The following is a 13,367-nucleotide window of genomic DNA, read 5'->3' on the forward strand; positions in this document are numbered from 1 at the left end:
TCATGAGATACTCTATGTCACACTTGTCGTAAGGAGAGGACCAAAACGCAGCAGGGACATGTATACTCATCTTCTTCATTGACGGGAAAAGAAGGAAAAAACCAAACACGTATACAAAAATAACAAAACGATGAACGACAAAATAACAGTCTTGAAGGCAACACAGCAACACAGCAATCCAAGAACAATCTCCCACAAACACTTAACAAAACACATACCCATATATAGGACTCTCAATCAGAGGCAACTAGAAAACACCTGCCTCCAATTGAGAGTCCAACCCCAATCAACTAGACATAGAAATACAAACATAGAACATAACCCCAAAAACCCGGAACTAACTAAACAACCACCGTACTAAATAAATCACCACCCCGAACCACATAAACAAAATACCCTCTGCCACGTCCTGACCAAACTACAATAACAAATAACCCTTATACTGGTCAGGACGTGACACTCTACCTCAGACGAGACTTCCTAAGATATCATGCACCAGCTGTTATTTACAAATATACATAGACCACCATCCCTTGTCTTACCAGAGGCTGCTGTTCTATCCTGCCGATACAGTGTGTAACCCGCCAGCTGTAACCAACCAATTGTATGTTGTTCTGGAAAATTCTCCATAACATGTGTGGCCATTAAACATTTCAGGATGGTCTGCAAGACTAGTGCACTCTGCATTAGACATGCACCTGTCTGGGGAGTGGACATGACTGCAACAAGTGGTATGGCCTAATATGTACTTTTGCTATAGTTATACCTCTTGCGACTTTTCCGGGTGTTCCTTTCAGATGATCTAGCAGGATGACATGTCTGGTTATTTCTGTAAAATGTATCTATAGACTGTTGCTATGGTCCTACATGCATGCACCGGTCTTAGTCGAGAACATGTCTGTATTTTTTAACTATTGCTGTGGCTCTACAGTTTCCATGCCCTAATATGAAACCGAACTAAAATTAGTGCAAGGCAATAAGATAACGGTGGCTAGATGCCAGAGGGGATGAGTCATTAAGAGGAGTTACTGTGTGTGACGTGAGGAGAAAACATTTATAAGAAGTGTGTGCCAAGACTGGAAAGTTAGTTGTTTTCATGAACCAGCTCGGCTTTTATTATGTCGTAATAAAAGTCAATTTGAACTCCGGCTCCGGTATTTGTGAAATATTATTGACTGAATATTTCCACGACATTATTCATGTCGTCGTTCAGCCACGACTCTGTGAAACATAAGATATTATAAGATATTGCAGTTTTTAATGTCCCGTTGGTAGGATATACGTGCTTGTAGTTCGTCCACTTTATTATCCAGCGATTGTACATTGGCCAATTGTACCGATGGTAAAGGCAGATTAGCCACTCATCGCCAGATCCTTACAAGGCACCCCAATCGCCTTCCGCAATATCGTCGTCTTTTTCTGCTGCGAATGACGGGGATGAGGACCTAATCGGTTGTCTGGAGTAAATCCCTCTCGTCCAACTTATTAAAGAAAGATTATTCGTCCAGTTCAAGGTAAGTAATCGCTGTTCTGATATTCAGTAGCTCTTTTCGGTCATAAGAGACGGTAGCAGCAACATTATGTACAAAGTAAGTTACAAACAATGCGAAAAAACTAACAAAATAGCATGGTTGGTTAAGAGCCCATAAAATGACAGCCATCCCCTCAGGCGCCATTAAATGGTTCTCTTTAATTGTTATGCAATCAATGACATGATTACACAGGTGACAGGATCTGCTATTAGAAGCTCTGTCAGTTCATTTTTCAATGTATACCTTTTTTATTCTCCTGTTTTGCTTTGTAGTGTGTTAACCAATCAATTAAATTCACATTCATGTTTTTATTTAAGCTGCATTGGCCAAAACATATTGATAATCATCTATTCAGAGAGAAACATAGCAAACCCAATGTAGCGCTCATTGCTATGGCAACCCCCCTCCAAATGTGCTAACTCACATCACTTCCATGGCTGTGGCCCTTATAGAGGCATATGTAATACCAACAGCACTAAGTTCCTCCATTGTGGTGAGGGAGAACCTCTGCTGTCATCGGACTCTCATGTTAATGTGTGCAGACATCACACACTGTTATATCACACACACTTGATATTTTATTTAAATTTTTAAATTTCACCTTTATTTAACCAGGTAGGCCAGTTGAGAACAAGTTCTCATTTACAACTGCGACCTGGCCAAGATAAAGCAAAGCAGTGCAACAAAAACAACAACACAGAGTTACACATTGTCACGTCCTGACCAATATTTAGGTATTATTTGTATTATATTTGGTCAGGACGTGGCAGAGGTATATTTGTTTTGTATTGTGGGGTTTTGTGTGTGGTGTAGTGGGGTGTGTTAGTTTTGGTAAAGGTTCTAGGTTTGTTTTTCTATGTGTAGTTTTGGGTGCTGGACTCTCAATTGGAGGCAGGTGTTTCTAGTTGCCTCTGATTGGGAGTCCTATAAGTAGGTGTGTGTTTGTTTGGTAGGTTGTGGGTAGTTGTATTTTGCACTGCGTTTATTCTGCCTGTAAAACTGTCACTAGTCTTTATTCATTTTCTTGTTTTTTCTCCGTGTTCACATTCATTTAATAAATTAAGATGATGAGCACTAACTCCTCTGCGTATTGGTCCACGTTCTCCGACGATGATTTCGCTATATCGTCTGACAACGAAGAGTTCTGTGACACACATAAACAAAAGTACAGTCAATAACACAATAGAAAAATCTATGTACAGTGTGTGCAAATGTAGAAGGTTAGGGAGGTAAGGCAATAAATAGGCCATAGAGGCGAAGTAATTACAATTTAGCATTAACACTGGCGTGATAGATGTGCAGATGATGATGTGCAAGTAGAGATACTGGGGTGCAAAAGAGCAGGAAGATAAATAACAATATGGGGATCAGGTAGTTGGGTGTGCTATTTACAGATTGGCTGTGTACAGGTGCAGTGATCGGTAAGCTGCTCTGACAGCTGATGCTTAAATTTAGAGAGGGAGATATGTCTCCAGCTTCAGTGATTTTTGAAAATCGTTCCAGTCATTGGCAGCAGAGAACTGGAAGGAAAGGCGGCCAAAGTAAGTGTTGGCTTTGGGGAGGACAAGTGAAATATACCTGCTGGAGCGCGTGCTACAGATGGGTGTTGCTATGGTGACCAGTGAGCTGAGATAAGGCGGGGCTTTACCTAGCAAAGACTTATAGATGAACTTGTCAAGGGCAGTCAAGTCTGGGGTGAACCAAGGGCTATATCTGTTGTTAGTTCTACATTTTCTGAATGGGGTATGCTTATTTAAGATGGTGAGGAAAGCACTTTTAAAGAGCAACCAAGCATCCTCCACTGACGTATGAGGTCTATATCCTTCCAGGATACCCGGGCCATGTCAATTTAGAAAGGCCTGCTCGCTGAATTGCTTTAGGGAGCGTTTGACAGTGATGAGAGGTGGTAGCTTGACCGCGGACCCATTACGGACGCAGGCAATGAGGCAGTGATCGCTGACATCCTGGTTGAAGATGGCAGAGGTGTATTTAGAGGGGAAGTTGGTCAGGATGATATCTAAGAGGGTGCCCATGGTTACGGATTTAGGGTTGTACCTGGTAGGTTTCTTGATAATTTGTGTGAGATTGAGGGCATCTAACTTAGATTGTAGGACGGCCGGTGTGTTAAGCATATCCCAGTTTAGGTCACCTAATAGTATGAACTCTGAAGATCAATGGGGGGCAATCAATTCACATATGGTGTCCAGGGCACAGCTGGGGGCAGAGGGTGGTCTATAACAAGCAGCAATGGTGAGAAGACTTGTTTCTGGAAAGGTGAATTTTTAGAAGTAGAAGCTCAAACTGTTTGTGCACAGACCTGGATAGTATGACAGAACTCTGCAAGCTATCTCTGCAGTAGATTGCAACTCCGCCCCCTTTGGCAGTTCTATCTTGTCGGAAAATGTAGTAGTTGGGGATGGAAATTTCTGGATTTTTGGTGGCCTTCCTAAGCCAGGATTCAGACACGGCTAGGACATCTGGGTTGGCGGAGTGTGCTAAAGCAGTGAATAAAACAAACTTAGGGAGGAGGCTTCTGATGTTAACATGCATGAAACCAAGGCTTTTACGGTTACAGAAGTCAACAAATGAGAGTGCCTGGGGAATGGGAGTGGTGCTGGGGACTGCAGGGCCTGGATTCACCTCTACATCGCCAGAGGAACATAGGAGGAGTATGATAAGGGTACGGCTAAAGGCTATAAAAACTGGTTGTCTAGTGCGTTCAGAGTCGGCAGTAAAGGGTCCAGGCCAATTGGCAAAAGAGGTATTGTATCCAAGAATTAGCTGGTGGACCTCTTTGGCAAGCCGGGAGATGGGCCTAGCTCGAGGCTAGCTCAAGGCTAACTGGTGCTTGCTTCGGGACAGAGACGTTAGTCAGGAGTAGCTACTCGGATTGCAGCTAGTTAGCTGCGATGATCCGGTGTAAAGGTTCAGAGCTTGCGGTAGAGAAAAAGCAGTCCGATAAGCTCTAGGACGATATCCCGCTATGCAGACTGGCAGGTATTGACCGAGCTGAGGCTGGCTGGTGTCCGAGTTAACGGTGAAGACCGCTAGCAGTGGCTAACTGACTAGTAGCTAATTAGCTGGCTAGCTTCTGATGGGGGTTCCGGTTCTAAAGTATAAAAATAGCAGATCCGTACCACATTGGGTGAGGTGGGTTGCAGGAGAGTATATTCAGTCCGTAGATGGAAAGTGAGATTATAATATATACGAAAAAAATAAGGAAAACGATATATAAAACGATATTTACACGGGACGGGACAAGACAAAACACACATCCGACTACTACACCATCTTGGATGCTAATAGGTTCTGTAGTGGGGTGGCAGGGCAGCAGTCATGTATTGGTAGGGGGATGTGAGAGGAAAAGGTATGTAAATCCGTGTGGGAAATGTACATGACTGCATGTTGCTTTGATATGCAAGTAGAAAACCAATGTGTGTGTGTAAGGGGGACATAGGTGTGCAAAGCCAGTGTAGTGTTGATAGTTAAAGGCTTGTGCTGTTTGTTCCAGGGTTAAGTGCCTTGCTCAAGGGCACATCTACAGATTATTCACCTAGTCGGCTTGGGGATTCACACCAGCGACCATTTGGTTACTGGGGCAACACTCCTAACCGCTAGGCTACCTGCCACCCTACACGAATCCTAGCCCAGTCATTGTGACTGGGATTATACATCAACACCTTCGGCACCTCTTTAATATCATTGAAACTCAATTCCAAGTCTCTGTCAGAAATCATTCTTTGTCTTCATGGTACTTCCTGCTTTAAATAAAGATGAATAATTGACTTATGTAGACCCATCGCCCCATGAACAACATACAGTAGGCCGTCAACGGCGCTTCTCCAGCAAACTTGACTTTGGGCAGTCTTCTCCATCTCATTCCAGGAGTTGCCAATCTTTCTGTGCTCTGGTTAGATGTAATACTAAATAAATAATTAAAATAAAGGTTAGTTGAATAACAATCCTCACATGAAGGATTGCACACAAACACTCACTCAACATGCAGAAGATGATGATTATAGGCATGGCAGCAAAGATGTGAATGTTTTGCTGGCTGTGCCAATGTTATTGAAACTGAGTCCTAAACATTGTGTTGGCTCTGGATCTGAGTGTGAAAGATGGTCTAGCACACATTAGAAGCAAAGGAATATACTGTAGGCTTGATGAAACTCAAAACTCTGATTGGAGATGGCTATAAAGATAAAGTACTATTACGTTATTATAAACAACACAATGAAAAATAGTAGTACTCCATTCTAAATCATTCACACACATCTGATTCTCACTTTTGGTTCAAGTGTTCAGTCAATTAAACCTATACCACATATGCGCTTGATGTTTTACAGTAGTGTCAAAATGTGTCATGTTTGTTTGTTAGGCTGGCTCTTCCTTCCTGTACACCTGTCTGCTATGTTAAATGCGGGATGGCAGTCATGTATGCGCAAAACTTGACTCGCTTGACTTATTTTCAGCTCCTAGTGGAGCAAAGGGCCTCAGCGGTGCATCTCCAGCGAATTCTGTTCTGGGCGGTTTTCTTGACTTCATTCCAGGTGGTTCCTGCATGCCTTTTTCATCTAAATCTCCACAGTCTTGAGTTTATTATATATTTTTCTTCTTTTTGTGGATCCATTTGTAAATATCCAAGTATTCTGCTGAACACTGCACATTGCTGTGTAAGAAACGCCTGACTTCACCTGAAAGACTTCCTGCCTTCCTCCATCTCCCTTGGCCGTGAGACATCTTACTTTCTTACATCTTTATATACATTAGATTTTATGCACAAATTGTTCCAGATATGGACTCTGCAGAGAGTAGAGTAAAACAAACATTTTTTTATTATTTAAGACCCTCCTCTCTTGACACTTTTAATTGGAAAATAATGTCCATCAATCGCATTACCACCCTACAAGATGAGTCAGAGGTTGTCTTAATAGATGCACAAACTGTTTACGTATCACCCTCCATTAATTCTTGGAAGATAGGTAGATAATGGCTTTTAAATTACCGTGATGGCACTCAAGTGTAAAGCTCATAATTGTGCCTGAGCCTTGTCAGTGGGAGTGGGTTGCGACATGAGCTTGGCACAGTGCTTCCTCCTATGAAGACATGCTAGTACATAAATTAGATGTGGAGATGAAACAGTCTGTCTGGAGAGTCTAATTGATCTGAGAGAGTGGCTCTCTAAGCCCCCAGAATGTAAATTCCCACTTATCTGGGCAAACTCTGAACATGCCCCCCTTTACCATAGTGTCTGAATGAAAAATACATGAATGAAAATACAGATATACTTACCTGGCAGGGCAGACACCTTGATCATGAAGGAGGTTCACCCAGGGAGAGGCTCAGCTGCTGCACTCGGGCTGTGCTGACTGTTGCAAATTCTCCAAATGTGGCAATCTCCACTGCATCATTTGTGGTAGTCAGAGCATAAAACTGGTTAAGAGATTTCAGGAGTGCGCTTAGCTACTCAAGTTACTGCTAATGTTGATAAGTTAGTATGAAGTGAGGTTGTTCTCTAAAAACAGCTTCTAAACTGAACTAGTCGCTGGTCAGTGAGGAAAACAGGAAAAAGAGGAGGGGGATACACATTATTCACCTGTGATGCTGACCAGCTGTGTTGAAGTGCTAAGAGACTTGGAGAAGAAGACCCCTAGAAGACCAGAGTGACACCCCGATGGATTCTGCTCCTTTGTTTACCACAAAAAAGTCTGAGCCTCTCCCCCCTCCCCTCTCCCCCTAATTGCTAGGCATCTGGGGGGGAGCCTGGGAAACTATGACTTCACTGTTTTTCTGGCACAAAGAACCATTGTGAAACACGTTTAGTGTTTCATTCTAAGGAGCCAGAGTGGGAGCCACTGCTAGTCTCCACACCAAACTGAGGCACAAGGGAAACAATGTCCACACCCAGGGATTCTGTCTGGGCCTTGTCAGAGAAACAGAATTAGAATCATACTGTAAGAGAGAGAGAATGAATGAATATAATATAACACTTTGGTATTTGAAACCCTACATTGAGGTTAATTTCTGTGGTGCTGTGGTGTTTCTCTGTAGATACTTTCTATAATATGCTACATAATTTGCTTTTCCTTCGAAAAACAACTAACTTTATACCAACTGGATATGAAAAAGTGGTGCCTCTTTACAAATGCAGCAAATTATCTCTGCTTGGGAATATTGCCCGAAAAACTATAAGTGAAATATCCAAATAGTGTAAAATCCAGCAATATTACACCTTGGGATCAGTAGCTAAATGAATAATAAATTTCTGACATATTATACCACTGGGAGAAAGGAGAGTGTAATCATCTGTTGAAGTAAAGAGGTAGGAGTGAGAGAGTGTGAATACCCGACTTGACCTTTGACTGCTGGAGGTCAGAAGTCAGGGCTCATCAGAGGTATGAGATTGCAGAGAGGGGGATAAGCTGCCAGGAGAGATCCATCATTTTCCTCTCATCTCTTCTCCTCTCGCTCACTCACTTAATCCATCCAGGGATGGCTTTGCATGGACATTATAGCCTTTCATATCACCAATAATCCTTGAGAAATGGCTAAGGCGCTGTATACTCCCAGGCTCAGAGGAATCCCTAATGGGAGCTATATACAGTACTTTCTCCAGTGTAGGATTGGTTTCCTCACAGTCCGTACTGGGTATGTAAACATTGTTACTCACAATAGACATGTCATACCTGAATGGAAAATAAAATGAGTCATGTTACTTTCTGTCTATTGATTCGATGCGGTGGGTGCCAGTGTTGGGTTGCATTCGCTTCATATTGATTAAGTTTAGATTCTCTCTCAGTTCACCAAAATGGCATTTTCTCGAAGGTCTGCCCTTTACAGTGACAAGAAATATGCATGAGATGACTGCTGACATAGCTGACCAAATAATTACTATAAAATAACCATACTCACTGGAACAGAAAAAAAAAATTATACCTGAAAGAGAGCGACCCTGCTCGCCGTATTTGCTGGTTTGTGACCCGCTAGCATCGCAGGAATAAGGCAACCTCAAAGTTACACAAGGCAGGGGAATTCCAAAACAATACTTATTTGTTGGCATTGTTAGTGACCCATTCTATTCCATCTATTCCACATTATGAAAATACGTAAAAGAAACATCTTGTTATGGTCCCATTAGTTGTCATTACCCAAGACATACGTGCCCCTGTACACTCATTAGAAATCTTCAATATTTCCTGCATCATAAACTGGCCTCAAAGTTTTTATTTTATGGTCCACATCTGGATCTCAGCTGCACTGGGCTCTATATTGTTCTTTGTCACTGTTAAGTGAATTCAGTTTATGAGTCACTGATTTAATTTTTTCATCTAAGTGAGAAAGGCTCGGGACTGTGGCTAGTGTACTCTAAGGCCTTGACTGAAATCCAAGGGGGAGGAGTGGCGATCTAATACTATAGTAATCATTTTCAGGAGTTCTCTGACAATGTCCCTGATGCCAGGTTTCTGCAAATGCTTAGTACAATATAACACAATTAGGGCTGTCAAAGTTAATCAGTTAATTTTTTGTAATTTTAGTGCACCATTTTTTTCATTATTCTTGTAATGCTTTATATAGAAAAACTATTTTAAAAAATATTGAATTTGGCCTTTACTACTATAGCCCATAGGGAGCGATGTCTGCATAGGGGTGCAGATTGTAAGCATGCACAGAAGCTCTGGCGAGGACCTTGGGGCCAATACGTAAAGCTTAATAAAGAGCAGTGATACTAGCAAGATCAGTGTGCGGGTTTCTTCTTTTTTCTCTACTATAGCCCATAGAAACGCATTGAATAACACATTCATGAATGGAAAAAAAGTCAGTTAAAAAGACAGTCAAAACATAAGTAATAAGGTTTTTAAGTGCCTGTCTAGGAGATCTAAAGAAAGCTCGGGAAATATTGTCGTTTTTTTTTTACACATTTAACCCCTTATTTTTTTGGCCACAAAACTACCTCCATACTTCCATTAATTTATATGGGTTATCTTCAGATGAGTCTTGTGACACTTGTGGGGGTCGTAGATCAAAACGAAGAACACCATCGTGTTCTGTTTCCACAGAGTGGTCATATTCATTTGCAGATCAAACCGTTCGGATGCTACAGACGTGAGAAGACCAATAATTATTATTATTTATTTTTTTTACAAGATGTCTCACAGTCTGACAAACACCACTGTAGTTCGGCCACCTTCCACCGCAGATGCGAAAGGCCGACATAGGCAGATTCGGTGGATTGAGACGCAGAGATCTGTAGCTTAAATTGACAGATTTTGATGGGGATTCTTTTATGTTACTTGGATTATAGACTCTTAATCATGGTTAATCACAGCAAATCCTGCGATTAACTCGGTAAAAAAAATTACATCATTTCACAGCCCTGAACAGAGTACATCTTTATTTTCCATGGTACAGTGAATAAAATAAATGTCTTCTGCTCTCATTACTTAATTTCCCCAGATGACACACAACACACACAAAGTTGTGAGGAGCCCTGTGTATAAAAATGAAGAGCTAGTGCGTTTGTACATGAAGTACAAGTAAATACAGTAATATGACAAAACATCCAGTGGGACCCTTTGAATTACAAGATTCATATGAAACTAGAATCCTCAGTATTCCTCCTCTGTATGTATAACAACGATGTATAGCTATTTAAACCATGCAGTGTTTGGTCAATGCTACAAACCAGAAATGAAGTGCATATGTGATCATACTGACTTCAAAGAACCGGTAGGTATAGAATCTTATTAGTACAGCTCGTCTAGCAGTCACTTATCCCCTTATGAGTAATACCACATTGAGAGAGACCCTGTGGAACACTCTCACCAAAGACCCTCTAAATCCCTAAGGATTTTTCCTTTATCATATGTGATTGCTTAAAGCTCCATTTCATGCTAGTGAATAAAGTCATGCTGGAGAGCCAGAGCCTGCATTCTCAGCTTCACTCAGTGGGAGATTATAGGCCCAACACTGAGAATAGAGGAGAAGTGTCAGAGGGTACCTCCCAAATGTTACCCTATTCCCTTTATAGTGCACTGCTTTTGACCAGGGCCCATAGGGAATAGGGTGCCATTTGGAACGTACCTTGAGTGTGACTATAGTTATCCAGACAGACACTCCGTGGCCATCTGACACTCAGCAGAAGTGGCAGGAGTGGAAGCTCTAATTGTGCTGATTGGACGAACCTTGGACCAGAGGGGAGGGGCAGACAAAAGGAGAGTGTCACTGTGGCCCCTTATGAGTGACCCCAGGGCTGTGGGATGCTGACAGAGGACTATAATAGGGATGGACAGGACTGTTTGGTACAAACACATAGAGGTACCTCATACTTAACCCTGAGATGGGTTACCAGATCTCACCCTGTGTTCTATTGGGTTTTTATATGCCTCTATCTATCCTCCTCTCATATCATTTATTTGGCTAATAACATTATTTCATATAATACTGATGGATTTTATCTAGAACTTACCTATATGTTTAAAGTTCCTGCAGTTTGAGATTGTTTTTGTATAGAATTCCTGAGAGAAGATTTCTCTGACCCCTCTGTCTGCAGCACCATGTAGCCACCTGCTGTGTGGGAGTGTTCTTTCCTTGGCGTCAACAAACACCCACGGTCCTCTCAGTCTCCACACAGACTAATCTATGTGTAACTTTTAATATGGAGGAGTACAAAACTGTATTAGCTTAATTAGCAAACTCAAATTATGTTTGATTGTTATGGCTTCACATGCACCGTATTAAGAATAGCGCAGGATGGTGTGCTTCTTGTAAACTTAGTTATTACAATTAGAGCCCTGAGTTTTTCCTGACCATGACCAGGAAAATTATACCTGGCTAGTTGTAACATGTTGTTGCAATACCACTATCTGTTCACCACTTTTCACAAAGAAAAAAGGCACGTTCTGTGGGATGTTCCCTAATATACAGTATAGCTGGTGTTTGATGATAGATGAGAGTTATCTCAAGCACTGAACTAGACTTCCAGCCGATGACAAGCGCTGCTGCTCGTCTCGTCACACTTTCACAAGGGACAATTAATCAAAGATGGTGATGTGACACACAGGAACAGTTATTCTACTCCCCATTTACTGGATAAGCATGGATAAGTGCTAAGGATGGGTGGTGAAAGGAAAGTGATGATTGATTTTCAAAACCCCAGATGTGTAGGACTGACCAGACTACAACTATGGTCTGAACAAAGAAATAAAGGAGTGTATGCAATATGTCCTAAGCATGAAAAAGATGAATGCATGATTCTTCAACAGAGCAGAGGTGACACTGTTTAAACATTATAGGCTTTCATCCCTCCCTCTTAGATATGGCATGTCTTATACAGCATAATAATAAGCCATTTTATCGAACATAAATATTGCTAATGTCAGTTAGACCTAGTTTTTCATTCCTTTTCAGGAAAACAGTAGATAGACTGAGAGGAAATACAGTTCTCATGGCCACCCTTCCATTGAGAGCTCATTTTCCTGGGCAAGCTGTCAGGTTCCCCTAATTATAAACAGAACGTACGCTATGAAACGTACATTGGCCTGGGAGAGATGTCAAATAAATAGAGCAGTTTTGATAAGCTACCCACTTTAAAAAAATGTTTTTTTATAATTTTTATTTTGTTCTTGTTATTTCTCATTCTTTCTATATTTTACCCCCTTTCTTTTGTTGTTTGGGGTTGGGGGTGAGAGTGAGGGCATGTGTGTGTGTGTGTGTGTCTTTCAGGTGAGCAGGCATCTACAGCCCCTCCACTGTAGGAAAGCCCCTCCAGCCCCCTTGCAGCAAGGAGCAACAAACAATCCCATCTGGACCACAGAAACCCAGTCCTGTGATACAGGCTGCCATGGTGTTGTTTCAATTCTTTCTCTCTCTTCTCTCTTTTTAGAAATTCAACTCATGCATTCATTTTCACCCTCTCAGTGTTAAGTTAGGGTGATCAAATAAAATGTTATTTGTCACATGCGCCGAATACAACAGGTGTAGACTTTTTAGGATCACCACTTTATTTTAAGAATGTGAAATGTCAGAATAATAGTAGAGAGAATGATTTATTTCAGCTTTTATTTCTTGCATCACATTCCCAGTGGGTCAGAAGTTTACATACACTCAATTAGTATTTGTTAGCATTGCCTTTAAATTGTTTAACTTGGGTCAAACGTTTCGGGTAGCGTTCCACAAGCTTCCCACCAGAAGTTGGGTGAATTTTGGCCCATTCCTCCTGACAGAGCTGGTGTAACTGGGTCAGGTTTGTAGGCCTCCTTGCTCACACACGCTTTTCAGATCTGCCCACAAATCTTCTGTAGGCTTGAGGTCAGGGCTTTGTGATGGCCACTCCAATACCTTTACTTTGTTGTCCTTAAGCCATTTTGCCACAACTTTGGAAGTATGCTTGGGGTCATTATCCATTTGGAAGACCCATTTTCAACCAAGCTTTAACTTCCTGACTGATGTCTTGAGATGTTGCTTCAATATATCCACAATTTTCCTTCTTCATGATGCCATCTATTTTGTGAAGCGCTCCCGTTCCCCCATGCAGCAAAGCACCCCCACAACATGAGGCTTCCACCCCCGTGCTTCACGGTTGGGATGGTGTTCTTCGGCTCGCAAGCCTCCCCCTTTTTCCTCCAAACATAACGATGGTCATTATGGCCAAACAGTTCTATTTTTGTTTCATCAGACCAGAGGACATTTCTCCCAAAAGTACGATCTTTGTCCCCATGTGCAGTCGCAAACCATAGATGGCTTTTTCTATGGCGGTTTTGGAGCAGTGGCTTCTTCCTTGCTGGGCGGCCTTTAAGGTTGTCGATATAGAACTCCTTTTACTGTGGATATAGATAC

General features: G+C 41.8%; 1 pseudogene; it reads left to right on the plus strand.

Moving 5' to 3' along the window:
* Positions 1 to 6,816: 6,816 nt before the first annotated feature.
* On the plus strand, positions 6,817 to 6,969 carry LOC115147947 (uncharacterized; annotated as a pseudogene).
* The last annotated feature ends 6,398 nt before the right edge of the window (positions 6,970 to 13,367 follow it).

Source organism: Salmo trutta, chromosome 14 (genome assembly GCF_901001165.1).
Source record: "Salmo trutta chromosome 14, fSalTru1.1, whole genome shotgun sequence".
Taxonomy (NCBI): Eukaryota; Metazoa; Chordata; class Actinopteri; order Salmoniformes; family Salmonidae; genus Salmo; species Salmo trutta.